The 21,851-nt window shown below is 45.6% G+C and overlaps 1 protein-coding gene across 4 annotated transcripts in view; it reads left to right on the top strand.

Moving 5' to 3' along the window:
* Window positions 1–21,851, top strand: part of LOC138304159 (calcium-binding protein 5) — a 332,696-nt gene that overhangs the window by 255,899 nt on the left and 54,946 nt on the right. The window lies entirely within an intron of this gene.

Genomic DNA, 21,851 nt, shown 5'->3' with positions numbered 1-21,851 from the left:
AATGGGCACAATTGTTGTCTCCTTCCAGGAATCCGGATAAGACCTAGTAGACAAGGCAATATTCGATATCCTGTTGATATACCGAGTCTGATTTGTACAAGTCCGAGGGGATGCCATCTGGTCCAGGAGCCTTCCCTGATTTTTGGGCACAAATTGCCAACTCCGTTTCTTTTAAAGTAAAGGGAGGCGCCACAGGGGAACATGTTAGAGATTCTGCGCAGCTGGTGGCAGCAATTTCCGGCGGAGAGCCATACAATTCCCTAAAATAAGTGAGCCAGGTATCAGCAGCAATATGGCATTCTGGAGTGAGTGGAAGATCTGGGTCTCTGCGTGAAACCAAAAGAGTTTAACATCGCGCGTCCTGGCCGCCTCAGCCAGATCTCCCCATAGACTTTCCTCATGCTTGAGTTTGCATAATTTGCAAGTGGAGACATAAGTTCTTCTCGCACTCACAATGGCTTCTCGATTCTCTGTCTTTAACGCTTTAGTCTAAAGGCTCTTGTCCTCACAACACCTCTTATCAAACCATTTGCAGTTAGGTGGAAAAGAGGAGTTCCTTCGATTCGTAGCAGATTTAGTAAGAAGCTCCTTAAGAGCCGCAAAAAGAACCACATGGGAAGATATAACTTCCACTGGGGTTAATAAAATATAATCATCAAAAAGCTGGTGTCTAGAAACTAAGGCGCGCAGTTTATTGTTTAACAGGTTGGACTTCTGAAACGAAGCCCATCTCCCAGCGCCCCTATTGCTAGACAATTTCAAAAGATCGTGAGCGTTAGAAGCAGAAAGCGACGGAGGTCCTGCAAAAAGAGTTCCATTAAATACAATTTGTAAAGAGGCATGATCGCTAGTGAACCGTGGACCCACTTCCACATCAATTATGGAATGCCAAACCCGTAGATCAAAAATAACATAATTCAAAATACTGCTATAACGGCCCCTAAAAAAAGTTGGTCTAGCAGGATTGTCAGCAGGAAATCGGCGATTTCCGAAGCAACGGCCATGAATTACTGTGAGATCTATTATCTGCGTCGCCCTGCGAGAAGCAGTAGACGAAGCTGATTGAGTTAAAAGAAGGGGAATATTCCACACTTCATCTTCGACCTGTGTTGTCTCGGCATAAGCTGAGTCAAGTTCAATTTGCACGTTGAGGTCACCTGCCATGATAATACGATATTTAGAACGAAAGTCGGATATAAGATTATGCAGGAGATCTATAGTAGCAGACTGATGATTGGAAGGGCCTGGTCTATTGTAGATATTAATACATAGCACGGGAGTACCCGAATTTGGCAGTATTACTATTGCCAAAATATCACAGGAGTCTACAGAGATGTCCTTTACTTTGCCCACCTCAGTCATCTTGACCCAGGTGCATAAACCCCCTATTGCCCTGCCCATAGAAGGCTGCATAGCATTTTTAGTGAAGGAACAGAAAACTTGCCTGTACACACATTCCGTGGCCCATGTTTCCTGGAACATGCAAATGCAGAAAGGTTCGACATAAGCCCCCCACTCGGGATCAGCTAATTTACTCTCAATACCTGCCACATTCCAGGACAAAAATTTCCCTGTGACATGCGTAGTACTGCAAGTGACTTCGCAAAAATCAACATCCAATACTGGGTTGGAGTTCACAATAGAAGTGCTAGGGGGATCCCATAGGATGTTGGCACCCGGACTTGGCAAAGATCTTTGGAGGGGCAAGGCCTGAGAATCAAGACCAACACTGGATTTGCAAGGACTGGGGGAACATAGTCAATCTACGTCAGAAGTACCCCCCTGAGGCGCAGGATCACATGCGCTAACACATTTAAAAACAGGGACCATGTCAGGCTCAGCAACAGGAATAGGTGGCAGACCAGAAGAGGCAACAGGGTCAATTGCATTGGATGGAATCAGCTTATCCATACTTGAACGAGAGTACGAACTCTTGTTTCGCAAAGCGGGCATGCTGCCACTAAAAAATATATCAAGTTCCTTCCTTGTAAAATTGCGTGCTTCCATTTGCAGGAGGCCCGTGACTAAAGAAGGGCTTGCAAGATTGAGTTTGATAATATCACTTCCGCCGGAGCGACCACACAACCGCGAGGCAGATACAATATCTGCGTTGGTAATAGAGCCACAGCCTCTGACATGGCGGGTCAAATGCAAAGCCTTGTTGATTAAAGAAGGCGTATCTTCCCTCGATTGAGCTGTAAGAGGGGGAACATTGCACATATAAATACAATTTCGATTAGACGTGTAGGTGGAGTGGCCAGAGACTGATGTAAAGTCCAGATTCTGGTCGATAACGATAGGAGAGGATATGGGTTTTGCCAAAAGTGGAGCAGTGTATTTACCGTGATGCGGCCAGTAACTAGAGCTCTGAGCAGCCTCCAAAGTCGATGGAAGATCTGCTGGCAAAGGGACAGAAACCGTAGGATAGTTATATTGCAATGGCGCTGGGTTCAGAGCACACTGAGGAGTTGGTTCAGATTTTTTGAGAAGCTTAAGAACTTCAAGCATTAGACACTTCAACTCCCCTACTTCACGCTTTAAACTACAGACTAATGCTGGAATATCTTCTCTGAGGGGATCACAGTTAGAAAGCACAGGGTCAAAGGAATCTGTTTAGCACTGGCCGAGTCTAAATGATCCAAAACAGAAAAATGATTTGAACAAGAAATCCCATGGAGAATAGAGTCGGTGGCTATAGCTTCCAAATTAGACACAGAATCAAGCACAGGTGAAGAGTTGGTCGTACAGGGCGGACTTAAGGGGGCAAGAGCTTGAGCTGGAACTCTCAGGGGCTGGACATCGATAGAGGAATTGGATCCAGATGTTAAAAACGGCAATAAAGTTCAGGGTTTCAGCCTCTTCCGAGCATTGCTCTCTTTTTCCTTGAGAATAGACTCCACTTCTTCAATTACATTGTCAATTTCTCTGGACACGCAATTGGTATTGGGTTGCGTGACTCTACTAGATTTGGGAATTTTGGTTTTGACAGGGCCTGCATCTGGGCTGGGTCTCCCCTTGCCTTTTCCCATTCTAAGAGGATAAAAGGACTCAGCACCAGTATAGGCGCAAAAAGGAGAAGTGAACACAGGTATATCAAAGTGCCTTCAACCGTACCTTGGGTCCCAGAGGGGGGGCCCGGCCCGTCCTCAAAATGAATGCTGGTAATCACAACAAGTCAAACAGTGTTCTGTAGAACACAGCATGTAAGCCAAGACTCCTCAAACCTCTCAGAAAGCCGATCACCGCCAGATAGCAAAAATAAAAGGGTATGGCCCAGCCCAGTCTCTTCCGGGCGCTGACGGGCGCAGGACGGGCCTGCCGTTGGCCTGGGCTTTGCCCGGGCACGTCCCACAAAGCGGGCGCGCCTGAAGAATTAAAGGGGCCTGGGTCCCCGCCCCCTCAATCAGCTGGTGCTCTCTGAAGCACGTCAGGTCCTTTTTGCGCATCCCGCGAAGCCTGCACGCCTGAAGAATTAAAGGGGCCTGGGTCCCCGCCCCCTCAGTCAGCTGGTGCTCTCCAGATCACGTCAGGTCCTTTTCGCGCGTCCCGCGAAGCGGGCGCGCCTGAGGAATTAAAGGGGCCTGGGTCCCCGCCCCTTCAGTCAGCTGGTGCTCTCCGGAGCACGTCAGGTCCTTTTCGCGCCAAATATATACATTTATATATTCTTTTTTTATGGAACTGTTATGACCTTATCGTTTTTAATATGGAAAACCAAATAAAGTATGTTCTCTCTGTCTTTCTCTCTGTGATAGAGGGAGAGTGGCAAGAAGCAGTAAATGAAGACAGTGCAAAAGAAGGAGAGGGAGCAAGTGAAGGATGGAGTAATTCCAATGACCTTGAGAATAAGTTAGGATGAGAACAAATTATCAAGGGGCAGTCTAATAGTACCACTGGAGAAATTGAGGGCACATTTATACAAGATTGAACATGAGAGAAACCCACAGTGCACCATGACAACTAGAAGACTAAGGGGGTCATTCCGACCCCGGCGGTCAAGGACCGCCGGGGCCGGGGATGCGGGAGCACCGCCAACAGGCTGGCGGTGCCCTGCAGGGCATTCTGACCGCGGCGGTTTGGCCGCGGTCAGACAAGGAAAACCGGCGGTCTCCCGCCGGTTTTCCGCTGCCCTGGGAATCCCCCATGGCGGCGCAGCTTGCTGCGCCGCCATGGGGGATTCCGACCCCCTCACCGCCATCCTGTTCCTGGCGGCTCCGACCGCCAGGAACAGGATGGCGGTGAGGGGTGTTGTGGGGCCCCTGGGGGCCCCTGCAGTGCCCATGCCAATGGCATGGGCACTGCAGGGGCCCCCGTAAGAGGGCCCCACTTTGTATTTCAGTGTCTGCTTTGCAGACACTGAAATACCCGACAGGTGCCACTGCACCCGTCGCACATACCCACTCCGCCGGCTCCATTCGGAGCCGGCTTCCTCGTGGGGAGGGGTTTCCCGCTGGGCTGGCGGGCGGCCCTCTGGCGGTCGCCCGCCAGCCCAGCGGGAAAGCCAGAATGGCCTCCGCGGTCTTTCGACCGCGGAGCGGCCATTTGGCGGCTCCCTCCAGGCGGGCGGCTCCCGCCGCCCGCCGGGCTCAGAATGAGCCCCTAAGAGTCGTTTTGCTGGACTACTGTAGATCGGGAAGTAGAAATCACTGTGAAGAACTTCTATGCCTTTGGTAACAGTGACAAAACCAAGGTTATTAGGCATCCTCTTCTGACGTGCACTGGCTTGCCTAACAAGCCATGGAAAAGACTGTCAATATATTATTTAGGCTTGAGAGAGTGTAGTTTATATAATCTATATTAACATGAAATGTTTATGAACTAATGTATAATAATGCCATGTAGAAACTGTATTAGTGTATTTGCTAAAACGTGCACTTGAAATGTGACCACGGGGAATGGCCGTCAATATATATACGGGGACTAATGTTATATTAAAGAATGATTTTATACTAATTATTAATGATTATGTTATTAAAGTTTTGTTATTGCACCTTGTAGGCCTTAGCTAGCATGAGTCGAGGCCTAGCTGCCTGGCTCTCATATTAAATGTGTTTTTCTAAACGTGCAGTCTGCTGACTTGCAAAAGGACATGAACTCTTGTTTTCCTTCAAACTAGAAGCTGAATGTAACTGTAGTGGATCCGTTCTCATGAAATTCATATTGCTTGTAGAAATGTAATAACTAAAATGCAACAGTGTAGATTAGTATAATGTACAAGGTCATTCAAACCGGTACAGACAATGGAGCTACTGACCGAAAATGTGCAAAGAAATTACAGATGGATGAAATCATACCGGACGTGCTACCTCTGAAGACGTCAATCACATGGACCAATAAAATGCTTGTGAAATAATGTGGGGTGAAAGATTAATGACATAATCTGTTTTTTAAGTGGCTAAAGATAGTGAGGTGCAACATTTGCCCAATCAAGTTTTAGGGGAATGTACAATGAAAAAGGGATAAAAACCCATGACACAGGGAGCCATTTAGCTTGGTTATGGAAATGCTATTGATTTTATCCAGAAACTCTGTCACTCTGTTTGGTGACTTATTGGTTTTACTTAAACCATCCTCTTCCTTAGATTGCCAATTTTTTGCCTCCTTATGAGGGAAGTGTCCCTTTTTGCCCCAGAGCTGAGTTTTGACTGATGGCGAATCAACTGATGTCCTGAAGATGAAGACCGAACCTGAGTGCTGACCCAAACCTTGGAGGGTAAATATGACAATGGGATTGTGATTTGTCTGTTTGCTTTTCCATTCTAGGTACCAACTGCTTACTTTTGTCAGAGACCATAGCCAGATGTTTTCCAAATTGGTGTTCTAAATTGTTTTGCATGAGGCCCAACATGCCAATGCTAATCAGTGGTTAGGACAGGGGTTCACTAAACTGATGCAAATGACTGAATCTATGCTTTGTTGAACTGACGCGTTAATGGCACTCTGCTAAAGTTGATCTATGTTGACGCTGTGTTATGTTTTATTAATTGCTTACCTTGCTTTGATAAAGTCTTATTCGAGTTGCCAAATTATGACAATGTTATTGAGTGTTTTGGTTTTGAGATTAACACACCTGCTTTTAGAATTGTAATTAATAGGGAATAAAACTCATAAAATTCTACTAAACTGGTGCGGTTATTCATGACTGCAAGGTCATGGTGGTGTCTTGAGTTGATTAATATCTTTGACTAAAGTGAAATGCATTGTGATAATAAACATTGATGACATTATTGACGTATTGATTGACATATTGATTAGCTATCTCGTCCTAAGGTGTCTCTCAACTGGGTCAAAAGATTCATTGGCCTAAAATGAGTCCTGATGTGTAATAACTTATCACAGAGGGACGCGTTAACAGTTCTGGTAGGAGAGCGACGGTTTGGCCCTTTGGGGCCCTAGGACGGAGACTTATTGTTTAGATTGTTTTTCTGAGATAATGCAATTTGGAGATATGATGTGTTTCTAAATTCCCCATGACTTTCCCGGGATCTCGGAGCCTGCCTAAGTGAGTTGGGAATGTTCTCTGCGTTTTAGCATATGTGGTGTAGAATTTGCGCTTGCTCGGCTTATGCATTTTTGCAGGTGTTTTGTGAGGATTATGTGTGTTTAGGCTAGGTGTAAGGAAATGCCTCCTTGGCATGGTTGCCCCCTGACTTTTTGCCTTTGCTGATGCTATGTTTACAATTGAAAGTGTGCTGAGGCCTGCTAACTAGGCCCCAGCACCAGTGTTCTTTCCCTAACCTGTACTTTTGTATCCACAATTGGCAGACCCTGGCATCCAGATAAGTCCCTTGTAACTGGTACTTCTAGTACCAAGGGCCCTGATGCCAAGGAAGGTCTCTAAGGGCTGCAGCATGTCTTATGCCACCCTGGAGACCTCTCACTCAGCACAGACACACTGCTTGCCAGCTTGTGTGTGCTAGTGAGAACAAAACGAGTAAGTCGACATGGCACTCCCCTCAGGGTGCCATGCCAGCCTCTCACTGCCTATGCAAGTATAGGTCAGCCACCCCTCTAGCAGGCCTTACAGCCCTAAGGCAGGGTGCACTATACCATAGGTGAGGGTACCAGTGCATGAGCATGGTACCCCTACAGTGTCTAAACAAAACCTTAGACATTGTAAGTGCAGGGTAGCCATAAGAGTATATGGTCTGGGAGTTTGTCAAACACGAACTCCACAGCACCATAATGGCTACACTGAAAACTGGGAAGTTTGGTATCAAACTTCTCAGCACAATAAATGCACACTGATGCCAGTGTACATTTTATTGCAAAATACACCCCAGAGGGCACCTTAGAGGTGCCCCCTGAAACTTAACCGACTGTCTGTGTAGGCTGACTAGTTCCAGCAGCCTGCCACACTAGAGACTTGTTGCTGGCCCCATGGGGAGAGTGCCTTTGTCACTCTGAGGCCAGTAACAAAGCCTGCACTGGGTGGAGATGCTAACACCTCCCCCAGGCAGGAGCTGTAACACCTGGCGGTGAGCCTCAAAGGCTCACCCCTTTGTCACAGCCCAGCAGGGCACTCCAGCTTAGTGGAGTTGCCCGCCCCCTCCGGCCACGGCCCCCACTTTTGGCGGCAAGGCTGGAGGGAACAAAGAAAGCAACAAGGAGGAGTCACTGGCCAGTCAGGACAGCCCCTAAGGTGTCCTGAGCTGAGGTGACTCTAACTTTTAGAAATCCTCCATCTTGCAGATGGAGGATTCCCCCAATAGGGTTAGGATTGTGACCCCCTCCCCTTGGGAGGAGGCACAAAGAGGGTGTACCCACCCTCAGGGCTAGTAGCCATTGGCTACTAACCCCCCAGACCTAAACACGCCCTTAAATTTAGTATTTAAGGGCTACCCTGAACCCTAGAAAATCAGATTCCTGCAAACTACAAGAAGAAGGACTGCCTAGCTGAAAACCCCTGCAGAGGAAGACCAGAAGACGACAACTGCCTTGGCTCCAGAAACTCACCGGCCTGTCTCCTGCCTTCCAAAGAACTCTGCTCCAGCGACGCCTTCCAAGGGACCAGCGACCTCTGAATCCTCTGAGGACTGCCCTGCTTCGAAAAAGACAAGAAACTCCCGAGGACAGCGGACCTGCTCCAAAAAGACTGCAACTTTGTTTCAAGGAGCAGCTTTAAAGACCCTGCAATCTCCCCGCAAGAAGCGTGAGACTTGCAACCCTGCACCCGGCGACCCCGACTCGGCTGGTGGAGAACCAACACCTCAGGGAGGACCCCCGGACTACTCTACGACTGTGAGTACCAAAACCTGTCCCCCCTGAGCCCCCACAGCGCCGCCTGCAGAGGGAATCCCGAGGCTTCCCCTGACCGCGACTCTCTGAAACCTAAGTCCCGACGCCTGGAAAAGACCCTGCACCCGCAGCCCCCAGGACCTGAAGGACCGGACTTTCACTGGAGAAGTGACCCCCAGGAGTCCCTCTCCCTTGCCCAAGTGGAGGTTTCCCCGAGGAAGCCCCCCCTTGCCTGCCTGCAGCGCTGAAGAGATCCGTTGATCTCTCATAGACTAACATTGCAAACCCGACGCTTGTTTCTACACTGCACCCGGCCGCCCCCGCGCTGCTGAGGGTGAAATTTCTGTGTGGGCTTGTGTCCCCCCCGGTGCCCTACAAAACCCCCCTGGTCTGCCCTCCGAAGACGCGGGTACTTACCTGCAAGCAGACCGGAACCGGGGCACCCCCTTCTCTCCATTGCAGCCTATGCGTTTTGGGCACCACTTTGAACTCTGCACCTGACCGGCCCTGAGCTGCTGGTGTGGTGACTTTGGGGTTGCTCTGAACCCCCAACGGTGGGCTACCTTGGACCAAGAACTGAACCCTGTAAGTGTCTTACTTACCTGGTAAAACTAACAAAAACTTACCTCCCCCAGGAACTGTGAAAATTGCACTGTGTCCACTTTTAAAGTAGCTATTTGTCAATAACTTGAAAAGTATACATGCAATTGAAATGATTCAAAGTTCCTAATGTACTTACCTGCAATACCTTTCAAACAAGATATTACATGTTAAATTTGAACCTGTGGTTCTTAAAATAAACTAAGAAAAGATATTTTTCTATAACAAAACCTATTGGCTGGATTTGTCTCTGAGTGTGTGTACCTCATTTATTGTCTATGTGTATGTACAAGAAATGCTTAACACTACTCCTTGGATAAGCCTACTGCTCGACCACACTACCACAAAATAGAGCATTAGTATTATCTCTTTTTACCACTATTTTACCTCTAAGGGGAACCCTTGGACTCTGTGCATGCTATTCCTTACTTTGAAATAGCACATACAGAGCCAACTTCCTACACTAGGTAATGTTGTTTTATCAGGAGTGGGTGTACTCCGTAGTATGAGAGTAGGAAAGTCGGCGTACTTCATATGAGTGTGGCGCTTTGTGCTAAAAAATTATCCACATGGTTGGTTGGTAATGTACGGACCCGTCGCGGTCTAAGACTCCGGAGTATATTGACAAGTATAGGAGACACTTGGGTTTATGTTGTAATTTGTGTGGTTTAAATAGGTCAATCGGGCGTGGTTGACAAGTCGAGTTTGAGTCAAATTGTATGTGTGAAACCTTCGATGGAGATTTGGCAAGTTCTATATTGCACTAGGACAAACCATTGACAAGTCGAGAGTAGGATTTGCGGGTCGAATTCTGCTTGCAAATGCTGGAACTGAGAAGGAGAAAGTAGCGGCAGAGGCTTCAAGTGAAATCTCTGTAAAGTTCTGAAGCGATTGTGTACCCTTCCTGTAGTAAACCGGCAAATTTGAGTTGTTGTTGTTGTTAAAGGTGCTCGCAGTAATTTTGTATTAGTGTGGTGGGAATCCAGTGTGAGGAGGACAAGCCGCAAGACTTTGTCAGCTGCAGTGTGTGTGACTGTGACATCAGTGGTGTTGCGCTGGGATAGGTCAGCTGCCGAGAGGGGTCGCGCACGGATTGGCAGCCATCCGTGAGAAGCAATAGGTTGAGGAAGGTGGGTGAAGAGTGTCCTGGGAATTAAAGTCACTTCCTGATTAAATACAAACAAAAGTAAAAGACGCAAAAAATGAATTTTCTTAAAGCTTTTAGAAGCGCTCTGAAAAGAGACGCATACATTATGGCGAGTGAGGGGGAGCCTACACCGCCTGAAGGTACTCCAGCTTATATAGTAATGGAGGAAAAGGGAGTCGCGCCTTGCTTATGGATGAAAAAGTGGCGCAAATTAACAGAGAAGGAGGGATGTTTGGCATTTCCGGAGCATGGAACGTTCAATACGAGAATTTTGGAAAATTTGAGGTGGATGTTAAGTGTACAAAAGCCACTGCCGAGGCCAGCTCAGTATGAGGCATTAACAGTCTGGGATTTAATGGCTATTAAACAAAGACAGCAGAAATTCGAGAGGAGAATGAAGAGGGCAGAGAAGACTTTAGCTGAGGCTAGATGGGACAATGAGAGCAAAATGTGGAGAAGGGGAATAGTTGACGGACTCAAATTGTTTCCAGCAATAACAAAAGAAGACGAGACACAGGGAAAGAAAGCCACTTCAAAGACAGATAAAGGTTCTAGTAAACCAAAAGAGACTAAGAGGTCTTGTATAGAGGAAGACAACTCTGACGATGAAGAGTTTCTTAATCAGTTGTTGCATGATCGCCCGCCACCTCATGCAGTAGACGACAATGCCCTGAGCACTAGTGCAGGTCCTGGGAACCAGACGCAGGAGAAGGGAGTTACAGATACAGTGCAGACTAGTGATACGGTTTTGACACAAAATGGTGTCAGTGTACCCACTGCGCCAGACATGCAGATACAGTTGCAACCTCTGCCACAGATACAGAGAATCTAACCAGCAGCCCAGTACTAGAGACTACTACGAATCTGATAGTGCCGCCGGATCCGATATATACAAAATCGAGGTTAGTACAGATTGAGCCACTTCCACAATTGCTGCCCCAGCTGCAGCAACAGCTGATTCCGAGTTATAGTCCAGCAGCAGGACCTCCATTTGTACCTGCACCAGCCACAATGAGCCAAGCTTCGGGAGTTACTGCTCCGCGGGGTTTGGGACCAGGTCAGACACCAGCTGCTATATCATTACCAATTACTGTTGGTCCACCGGTACAATTGTATGCACAGGGTAAACCTGACACATGTGATCAAGGGGTGGAGACCCAGGAAATAATAAGAGGAGGGTTCACAGGAACCCCCGATCAATATCACCAAGATCACAAACAGCCGAAAACCTCAGATCTCTGTTAGACCTTAGTCCGATTGGGGCTCCTTTGGAGGCAATGAGACAAGTAGGGTCAAGTGTGTTGGCCCCACAGACAATGAGTGTGGATACATCACAGACACCATTGATGGAGGCAGGAAATATCTTGTTGCAAAGCTTTTCCGTGCAGCAGCTAAACGAGTGGCTGGGAATTAATAAAACTTCACAACCTGCTACAGTGACCCCAGAGAGATCAGAGAGAGATGATTACCTAAACTTTGTAAAACTAGGTGTGGAAGCCGCTGAACTAGTGGAAGGGACAATAGGGATAAACAAATTAGAATCATACACAGAGCAGTGTTAAGGTATCTGTGCCCCAAAATCACTAAAGAAGTGGGCAAGGTGCATCAGAGGTTGGCGAACCTGGCAGACAAATATAATATTGATACTGAGAATACTAAACATTTGAAAAGAAGTTACAGACTAGACTTCGACTCTAAAGATTTTGATCACATGAGGTCGGCCGGAATAAAAGCGCATCTTAAAGAAATACTGCAAAGTGCGCAGATCTGGGGAGCCTTAGAAAAGTGGGAAGGTAGATGGGCAAAGAAAAGAGATAAGGTAAAGAGTGACAGTTCGGGATCAAATCAGACTAAAACTTCACCGGATACTGGGTCAGTAAAGATGTTGCCGATGAGAGAAACAGCTGGAGGGGTTCTAGTCCATGTACCGTGGTCCAGGGGAGACATTCTGTCATTCACAAATGATTACCACAGGTTGAGGGAGAAACCGATAAAGTGGTATCAGCAGACAGACAGGTTTGTGAAGCTTGCGAAGTGTCTCTGGGAGGACTTGAATAACTTCTTTGAGATTATTGTTCAACCTGACTTATGGCTTGAGTGCAAGAGAGGTGTAAACTGGCATACACAGGAACCGGCAAGGGATAAGGTGACTGGAGCACCATCTGAGGAGGTGATGAAGTACTATCATAAAGTGATTGAGTTTTTGAAGCAGAAAGTGTCGCTGAAAGTGACCGATTGGCAGAAAATCGACCGGACCTCACAGGAGGTTAAAGAGTCAATCCATGCTTATTATGAGAGGTTGTTGAAAGCGTTCAAGCATTACAGTGGCACTGAGACTATTGAGCCTAAAAACATGAACACTCTTATGTTTAGATTTGTTGAAGGGCTGAGACCAGAGGTTAGCCAGATGATTAAGAATAATTTGATCTGTTTGCAAGCAAAGCCGATTGATGAGGTGTTGCAGTATGCGAAGTACTGTAGTGACGAGATTGAGCTGAAGCAGAGAAAGTTGAAGGAGAAAGTGATGGTGATGCAGATCAAGGCAGCGCAGGCAGGTATGCAGGGGAATGGAATCCAACAGATGGTACAGCAGCAACCTCAAGGGAATGGTGTGTTTCAGGTGCAACCGAGAGGACAAGGTCTTGTGAATCGCGATCCAGACTTAAATACGGTTGTGGTCCAAAATGATGCGCAAGGGATGAAAAAGATGTCACCACGTCATGCGTGCGGGGGCGTGGGGCATTGGAAGCGGGAATGCCCGAATATGGTGCATGATGGTGTCGTTCAACAAAGCACTGATGTCAGTACATTTCAAAATGTGAGAGGTCCAAAATTGAGAGGTCAAAATCAGAACTTCCAGAATAACATGGTGCAGATGCAAGGGTTCCAGCCCATGCAGCAAATACAAATGCTGCGTGTTCAACCAGCACAAATGCAGCAAGTACAACAGCAGGTTCCCAGGGCACCTAAACAGCAAATGCAATTACCATTAGCTCCAATGGGACAGCAACAGGTGATGCTTCCTCAGTAGGTCACAAGTCAAATGTGAGTCAAAATAACACAGTGCAGCAGTTCCCATTGCGTGGTGAGGATGGATTGAATGATGAATGGTCGGATGACAGTTCAGACAGTGAGGAGTGCAGGCTTGCAGCGTCCCTAGAAGTAGATCAGAGAGGACCCTATGTAGAGGGAAAGGTGATGGGTCACAAGGTTTTATTCTTGGTTGACACAGGAGTTACACACTCTACAGTGAGAAGTGCAGAGGTTCAGAAATTGCCACTTTCAGGGCGTACCATAAGAGTGGTAGGAGTAGCAAACCAGTACTTGACAAACTCGATCACAGACCCGGTTCAGGTTGAGATTGGCAACTTCCAGGGACTGCATAAGTTTGTAGTCTGCGATTCGAGTCCCGTATCCCTACTGGGAAGAGACTTACTGTGCAATACGAAATGTTCGATTACCTGTTCTAATGAAGGAATTGAAGTACAAACAAATAGTGATGATGAAGGGGATGACGGGCAATTTACAGAATCAGAAACACAGACCGCAAATGAAGACTACCCTTTGATAACCTTATTCCCTATGCTTACAGTAACTGACTTGCCAGCTGAGTTGCAAGGAACAGTCACAGAGAAAGTGTGGGACCTGACAGGAAAGGAAGTGGGACTGATAAAAGGAGTTGAACCGGTTAAAGTACAAGTGAAGCCAAATGCAGTGTTTCCCCAGGTGCCGCAGTACCACATGGCACAAGATCTCCTTATTCAGGTGTCGCAGATAATTGCGGATTTTGTAAAGCAAGGAGTTGTGAAAGAGGTATTGAGCAGCCCATGTAATTCACCAATAATGGGTCTGAAAAAGCCTTGTGGGAAAGTCCGAATTGTACAGGATTTGAGGAAAATAAACAAGATTGTGTTAAAGTGTTGCCCCATAGTGCCAAATCTAGCAGTGATTATGTTCCAGGTTCCGTGTGATGCAGAGTGGTTCACAGTTGTAGACTTGTCACAAGCGTTCTTTTCGGTGCCCTTTCATGAGGACAGACAATTTTTATTCAGTTTCAAATTCCTGGACAAGGTGTACAGTTGGTGCAGAATTCCTCAAGGGTTTTCAGAGTCACCATCCATCTTCAATCAGATATTGAAGAAATACTTGTAGTCGTTAGAATTGCCTTTTAGTTCGACTCTAGTGCAGTACATTGATGACTTGCTGATTGCGTCCAGAACAAAAGATGACTGCAGGTATGACACAATAGCCTTACTGAACCATTTGGGAAAGAACGGACATAAAGGGGGTGATTCTAAGTCTGGCGGGCGGCGGAGGCCGCCCGCCAGACTTCCCCCCTCCAGAATACCGCACCGCGGTCGGAAGACCGCTGCGGCTATTCTGTGTTTTACACTGGGCTGGCGGGCGACCGCCAAAAGGCCGCCCACCAGCCCAGTGTAAAACTACCTTCCCACGAGGACGCCGGCTCAGAATTGAGCCGGCGGAGTGGGAAGGTGCGACGGGTGCAGTTGCACCCGTCGCGAATTTCAGTGTCTGCAAAGCAGACACTGAAATTCTTTTTAGGGCCCTCTTACGGGGGCCCCTGCAGTGCCCATGCCATTGGCATGGGCACTGCAGGGGCCCCCAGGGGCCCCGCGACACCCCATACCGCCATCCTGTTCCTGGCGGGAGAACCGCCAGGAACAGGATGGCGGTATGGGGTGTCAGAAGCTGCGCCGCCATGGAGGATTCATTTGGGCAGCGGAAAACCGGCGGGAGACCGCCGGTTTTCCACTTCTGACCGCGGCCGAACCGCCGCGGTCAGAATGCCCAGCGGGGCACCGCCAGCCTGTTGGCGGTGCCCCCGTCATTTTAGCCCTGGCGGTCTTGGACCGCCAGGGTTAGAATGACCCCCAAAGTGTCCCCAAAGAAATTGCAATACTGCCAGAAAGAGGTGAAGTACTTAGGACACATGATTGAGAAAGAGTCCAGAAGGATATCAAAGGAGAGGGTGACGGCCATACTGCAGATGAATCCTCCCCACAACAAAGAGAGATGTCAGAATGTTTTTGGGAATGGTGGGCTACTGTCGTCAGTGGATTCCCAACTTTTCGATTATCTCTAAACCATTGATAAAGCTGACAGGCAAAGAAACTAAAGATGATCCATATACCATAATTTTGTCTGAGGAAGAGCTTGAGTCATTCATGGAATTGAGAGAGTGCATGTGTAGGGCACCAGCCTTAGGTATGCCTGATTACACAAAACCTTTTCTACTGTTTTGTCATGAACGTGATGCTTGTTCTTTGTCTGTCTTAACACAGGTCCATGGAGGTGCAAACCGCCCAGTAGCATATTTTTCAGCTACTTTGGACCCAGTCGCAGCAGCCTTACCGGGTTGTTTGCGCGCAGTATCAGCAGTTGGTCAGAGCCTCACACAGTGTGAAGGCATAGTGATGGGACATCCCTTAACAGTAATGGTTCCACATTCAGTTGAAATTATGTTGACCCGAACTAAAACCCAGCACATGACAAATGCCTGACTTTCCTGATATGAGACAATCATTCTGGGGTCGCCCAATGTCTCTTTAAAAAGATGTACTGTATTGAACCCGGCAACTCTACTTCCTGTCGAAAATACTGAGATTAATAATGCAGAGGAAGTGGAGCACGACTGTCTTGAGGTAACAGAACTGTGCACCAAACCCAGACCGGACATTAAAGATGCGCAGTTAGAAGAAAATGACTGCATTATGTTTGTTGATGGATCATGTTTAAGAGACTCTGTCGGAATGCTGAGAGCCGGATATGCTGTGTGTACAATCACTGGTATTATAGAAGCCTCCTGGTTCGAAAGAGTGTATTCCGCACAAGTGGCAGAATTAATTGCCCTTACTAAGGCATGCCACACAGCTGAAAATCTGAAAGTCACTATACTGACAGCAGATACGGATTTGGCATTGTACATGATTTTGGTCAATTGTGGTCACAAAGGGGTTTCATGACCTCTTCTGGTTCACCAGTGAAAAATTGCGAAAAGATTAAAGACTTGTTGCACGCGATTCAGTTACCCCTTGAAATTGCTGTGGTGAAATGCAATGCTCATGTTAAGTCACAGGACTTTGTGTCAATGGGAAACGGCTATGCAGATCAAGTCGCAAGGTTTTGCGCATTGAACTGTATATCGTTAAAGGATCAGTGGGAATTGTTACCACAAATGGAAAATTAAACGTGCTTAAACTTTGCATTAAGGGTGGTTGATACATTAGATGAGTTAAAATCATTGCAGGGCTGTGCTAGCAGAGAAGAAAAACGCTCCGGGCAGAGAATGCAATGTGTACAAAGGGCAGACGACTTGTGGGTCTCAGAGGAGAAAACATTGGTTTTGCCAAACAGTCTTTTGTCACAATTTGCAAGGCTCTATCATGGGCAGGCACACCTTGGGAGAGATGCAATGATCAGGTTATTCAAAATTGATTGGTTTAATCCGAAATTCAGACAAGCCACAGAGGTTACCTGTCACAGGTGCATCATCTGTCAACAGATGAATGCAGGAAAAGGAACTGTGGTGACTTTGAGCCACATAGGGAGAGCTGGAGGTCCGTTTAGCAAGATGCAGATGGATTTCATTGAGATGCCTGTATGTGGAGGCTTGAGGTACGTGTTAGTGATTGTGTGTGTTTTCAGTCACTGGATTGAAGCCTATCCTACACGTAGAAATGACAGCCTCACAGTTGCAAAGCTGTTGCTCAGAGAATTAATACCAAGGTTTGTATTTCCGGTCTCTTTAGAATCAGATAGAGGCAGACACTTCGACAATGAGGTGATAAAGCTCTTGAGCAGAAGCTACACTGTAGCTACTGCCCGAAGCATCAGGACTAGTGGAACAGATGAATGGTACCTTGAAGTCGAGAATGGCAAAAATGTGCGCAGCTACCAATATGAAATGGCCAGATGCATTGCCTTTAGTACTAATGTCAATGAGAAACACACCTGATAAGAAGACAGGACTATCTCCCCATGAGATACTCATGGGCAGAGCTATGAGGTTGCCTGCAGTACCTGCAAATGCTATGGTGAATAACACGGATGATATGGTGTTGGACTACTGCAAGGGTCTGGCTGATGTGGTCCGCTCTTTTTCCCACCAGGTGGAGGCTAACACGTTGCCACCAATCAGTGATCCAGGTCACACCTTACAAGCCGGTGACTGGGTGGTTGTCAAGAAACACGTGCGGAAGTCGTGCTTGGAGCCGCGCTGGAAGGGGCCATATCAAGTAATACTGACAACAACCACTGCTGTGAAATGTGTAGGCGTTCCAAAGTGGATACATGCCAGTCACACAAAGAAGGTGACATGTCCAACTGATGAGGAACTTGAAGTGCCCGAAACAACAGCTCCAGAGAGGGAAGTCTCAGGGCCGGAGAGTATTCAAAAGGGAACTGAGACTGCAGGAGAGCCCACTGAGGACGGCTTAGCCCCTCAAACAGTAAACGAGTTCGAGAGAGGTGACGATGAGCCTATCTCAGTAAAGGCAGCAGGAGAACCACAACAAGGAGAGGTTCTCCCAGAAGTAGACGGATACGGGTTAGAACTTGGCCCCGTTACAGACCCAGAAGACGAGGGGGAAAGAACAGAGGGAGGTCAACGCACACCGACATTCCCTGAGCCAATTGCAGGTCCGTCAAGAGAAAACACCATAGCACAAGAGGAGGGTGCTGTTCAGTGTCCTGAAAGGCAAAGCAGGAAGAAAACGCATAAAGGTGATAACTGGCCAAAGAAACAAGCTGCAAGGGAAAAGATCGTTCCAGGTGAAACAATAGAGGAAGAGATCGATACAACCAGAAAAGAGGATCTAAGTGAAGGAGAGCTGCAGAGTGAACGTAGGCTGAAAAGAAAGAGAGTCGCAAATAGAAGATACGCAGGTCCTGAATGGGCATATGCAACAACATCTGAATGGCAACAAGAATTCTTAGCATTTTGCTTTGATCGAGAAGTACCAGGCCAATACTACGGTACCTGAATTCAAACAGGAAAAGAGACTGTGCTAAAATCGAGAAATTGAAATTGAAAGCTGGAAGCTGAGAAAAGAGACTTATAAATTACCGGATGTGACATATAAAACCTGAATTGACTCTGAGAACCGATTATGACAAGCTGCTAACCTGATTTGACAAAAGGGTCCTGGGGTGAGTGAAACGCTGTAAATATACGCAGAGAGAAAGAGAGACTTTGCATTAAGAAAAAAAAAAAAAGAGAGCTTTTAAATTGTCCTCAAGTTGATTGTTTGTTTTGAATTTTTCTGCTATCTGATTCTTTACATATCGTGACTTACACTAGAAGTAGTAGCAAAAAGGGTAAAGTGTGTGGTTGGTTAAGTGTTACATTGGGTATCGTGTGTGCAATAATAATTGTAGATGTGATTATGGGAATGCCATGGTTGGATAAGAAAGTGACTAACAATACTTCAAAACCTGAGACTGCTATATTAACACTGTGGGAAAAGGTTGAGCAAGATACAAAATATTTGCATGAGGGAACTAATTCAAAGGGGGAACTTTCTACTAATGTTTTCTAACGCTTACTGAATGAGTATGTTGATACTATGGATGCGAGAAACTGTTATGTGTGCACAAAGATCCCTTCATCAGTACAAGAGGGGGTCACCTATCATAGTCTGCCACTAACCTACGGGATAAGCTGTAGCTTGCTACTAACAAGATTCTATGACCAGGAACATGTGCAATATTTGTATTCAAATCTAGATGTAGTGTTTTCTTTTGTGCCTGTGATTGAGTTTCTGAACAAGTTAGCTAAGGAGCATAGTAAAAAATTAGTTAGAGGATTCTGTGAGCCGACACTAACATTTGGGACAGCTTATGCACACCACAACAATCTGACCTGCTTATTAACACCTGTAGAGAAAAGCTTTTTAGATCACACTTATGATAGACGCAAAGCATTGAAAGAAAGATTAGAAAAAGGATTAGAAAAACGCACATACGCAAATGATTATGCTTACACCGCAATAAAGACGCAGGGCAAATTAGCTATAGATGCATTATATGTAGGAAGGCTTTGTATATAAAGGCCAAAATCTGATCATGACACTATATTTGTGGGAACGAGTGAATGCAGGCATGTGTTTTTGTTTCAGAGTAAGTGGACATTCATGTTAAATGGACAGGATCCAGCGATCCCTGGGATCTATTATATATGTTGACTTAATGCTTATTACCGTCTCCCTAAGGGATGGTATGGGACATGTTATTTGGGGATTGTTTTCCCAAAGATTTACCAGATTGATGACTTAAAGCAAATACCTAAAATGTCTGAATTACAACATGGTAGACAAAAACGAGAGACAGCGGCTTCTGTCGTTGGTGACATATTTGGAGCCATAATTCCTTCAGTAGGGGTTATCTTAAACTCCATAAAGATTCGAAAGTTGTCTACTATTGTGGATAACATGCTGACAAAATTCACAGGGGCTATACTCCTGATGGATACTGAACTTGCTGCGGAAAGAGCTGTGACTCTTCAAAATCGGCTTGCTTTAGACATTCTTTTAGCAAAGAGCGGCGGAGTCTGTAAGATGCTTAACGAGCGCCATTGTTGCTCGTTCATTCCTGATAATAGCAAAAAGATTAGAGGTATGCTTACTAACCTAACAAGAGATAGTGCAGATTTGAAAGATTTGAAGGAGCCTGGAGTTTGGGAGAAAGATGGAAAAGGAATTGCCAGAGTAGGGAGCTGGTTTAGTAACATTTCGAAATTTGTTTATTGGGTTTATGGGGAGCATGCAAAATTTATGAAAGAATTAGAAGAAATTGGACAAAACTGAGTAAACGAAACGAAGAAAATGAAAGGGAGAAAATGTTTAATGAAACTTGGGAAAGTTCACACAAAGGGCAAGATGTTGAAATGTACATTATGCGCAAAGTGAAAAATTGAAAGTGAAAGGTTGAAAGGGAAAGGTTTGTGTGATGATGAACGTCATCAGAGGAGGGACTGAGAGAGTGTAGTTTATATAATCTATATTAACATGAAATGTTTATGAACTAATGAATAATATTGCCATGTAGAAACTGTATTAGTGTATTTGCTAAACCGTGGACTTGAAATGTGACCACGGGGAGTGGCCGTCAATTTATACGGGGACTAATGAAAATGGCTAATGTTATATTAAAGAATGGTTTTATACTAATTATTAATGATTGTGTTATTAAAGTTTTGTTATTGCACCTTGAAGGCCTTAGTTAGCATGAGTCGAGGCCTAGCTGCCTGGCTCTCATATTAAATGTGTTTTTCTAAACGTGCAGTGTGCTGACTCGCAAAAGGACATGAACTCTTGTTTTCCTTCAAACTAGAAGCTGAATGTAACTATAGTGGATCCTTTCTCATGAAATTCATATTGCTTGTAGAAATGTAATAACTAAAATGCAACAGTGTAGATTAGTATAATGTACAAGGTCGTTCAAACCGGTACAGACAATGGAGCTACTGACTGAAGATGTGCAAAGAAATTACAGAAGGATGAAATCATACCGGACGTGCTACCTCTGAAGACGTCAATCATATGGACCAATAAAATGCTTGTGAAATAATGTGGGGTGAAAGATTAATGACATAATCTGTTTTTTAATTGGCTAAAGATAGTGAGGTGCAACATTTGCCCAATCAAGTTTTAGGGGAATGTACAATGAAAAAGGGATAAAAACCCATGACACGGGAGCCATTTAGCTTGGTTAGGGAAATGCTATTGATTTTATCCAGAAACTCTGTCACTCTGTTTGGTGACTTATTGGTTTTACTTAAACCATCCTCTTCCTTAGATTGCCCATTTTTACACTTTGCCTCCTTATGAGGGAAGTGCCCCTTTTTGCCCCAGAGCTGAGTTTTGACTGATGGCGAATCAACTGATGTCCTGAAGACGAAGACCGAACCTGAGTGCTGACCCAAACCTTGGAGGATAACCATGACAATGAGATTGTGATTTGTCTGTTTGCTTTTCCTATCTAGGTACCAACTGCTTACTTTTGACAGAGACCATAGCCAGATGTTTTCCAAATTGGTGTTCTAAATTGTTTTGCATGAGGCCCAACATGCCAATGCTAATCAGTGGTTAGGACAGGGGTTCACTAAGCTGACGCAAATAGACAAATGACTGAATATATGCTTTGTTGAACTGACGTGTTAATGACACTCTGCTAAAGTTGATCTATGTTGACGCTGTGTTATGTTTTATTAATTGCTTACCTTTCTTTGATAAAGTCTTATTCGAGTTGCCAAATTATGACAATGCTATTGAGTGTTTTGGTTTTGAGATTAACGCACCTGCTTTTAGAATTGTAATTAATAGGGAATAAAACTCATAAAATTCCACTAAACTGGTGTGGTTATTCATGACTGCAAGGTCATGGTGGTGTCTTGAGTTGATTAATGCCTTTGACTAAAGTGAAATGCATTGTGATAATAAACATTGATGACATTATTGACGTTTTGATTGACATATTGATTAGCTATCTCGTCCTAAGATGTCTCTCAACTGGATCAAAAGATTCATTGGCCTAAAACGGGTCCTGATGTGTAATAAATTATCATAGAGGGACGCGTTAACAGGCTCAGTGAACAAACTTGGTTCTACGTACTTGTGCATGTTGATAATGGCAGATGTTCGTACCAAATGGTTTGGTTTCATAACAGTGGAGTGGAATACTAGCATTTTTATAATGTTTAGGAAATAAACTTTTTTGAGTGAGGGGATTCTTAAAATTATCTCGCCGACACAAGAGTTCAATTTATTTCCTACTAAATTAAGGATTTTTGGAGGGAGATCGTTTTAGGCATGGCATGATGGCAGTGTTTAGACCTCAGGCACATAATCGC

The sequence above is a fragment of the Pleurodeles waltl genome, chromosome 7 (genome assembly GCF_031143425.1).
Source record: "Pleurodeles waltl isolate 20211129_DDA chromosome 7, aPleWal1.hap1.20221129, whole genome shotgun sequence".
NCBI lineage: Eukaryota > Metazoa > Chordata > Amphibia > Caudata > Salamandridae > Pleurodeles > Pleurodeles waltl.
Note: the sequence above shows the minus strand (reverse complement) of the source record. Positions and strands in the feature narration are given on the sequence as shown.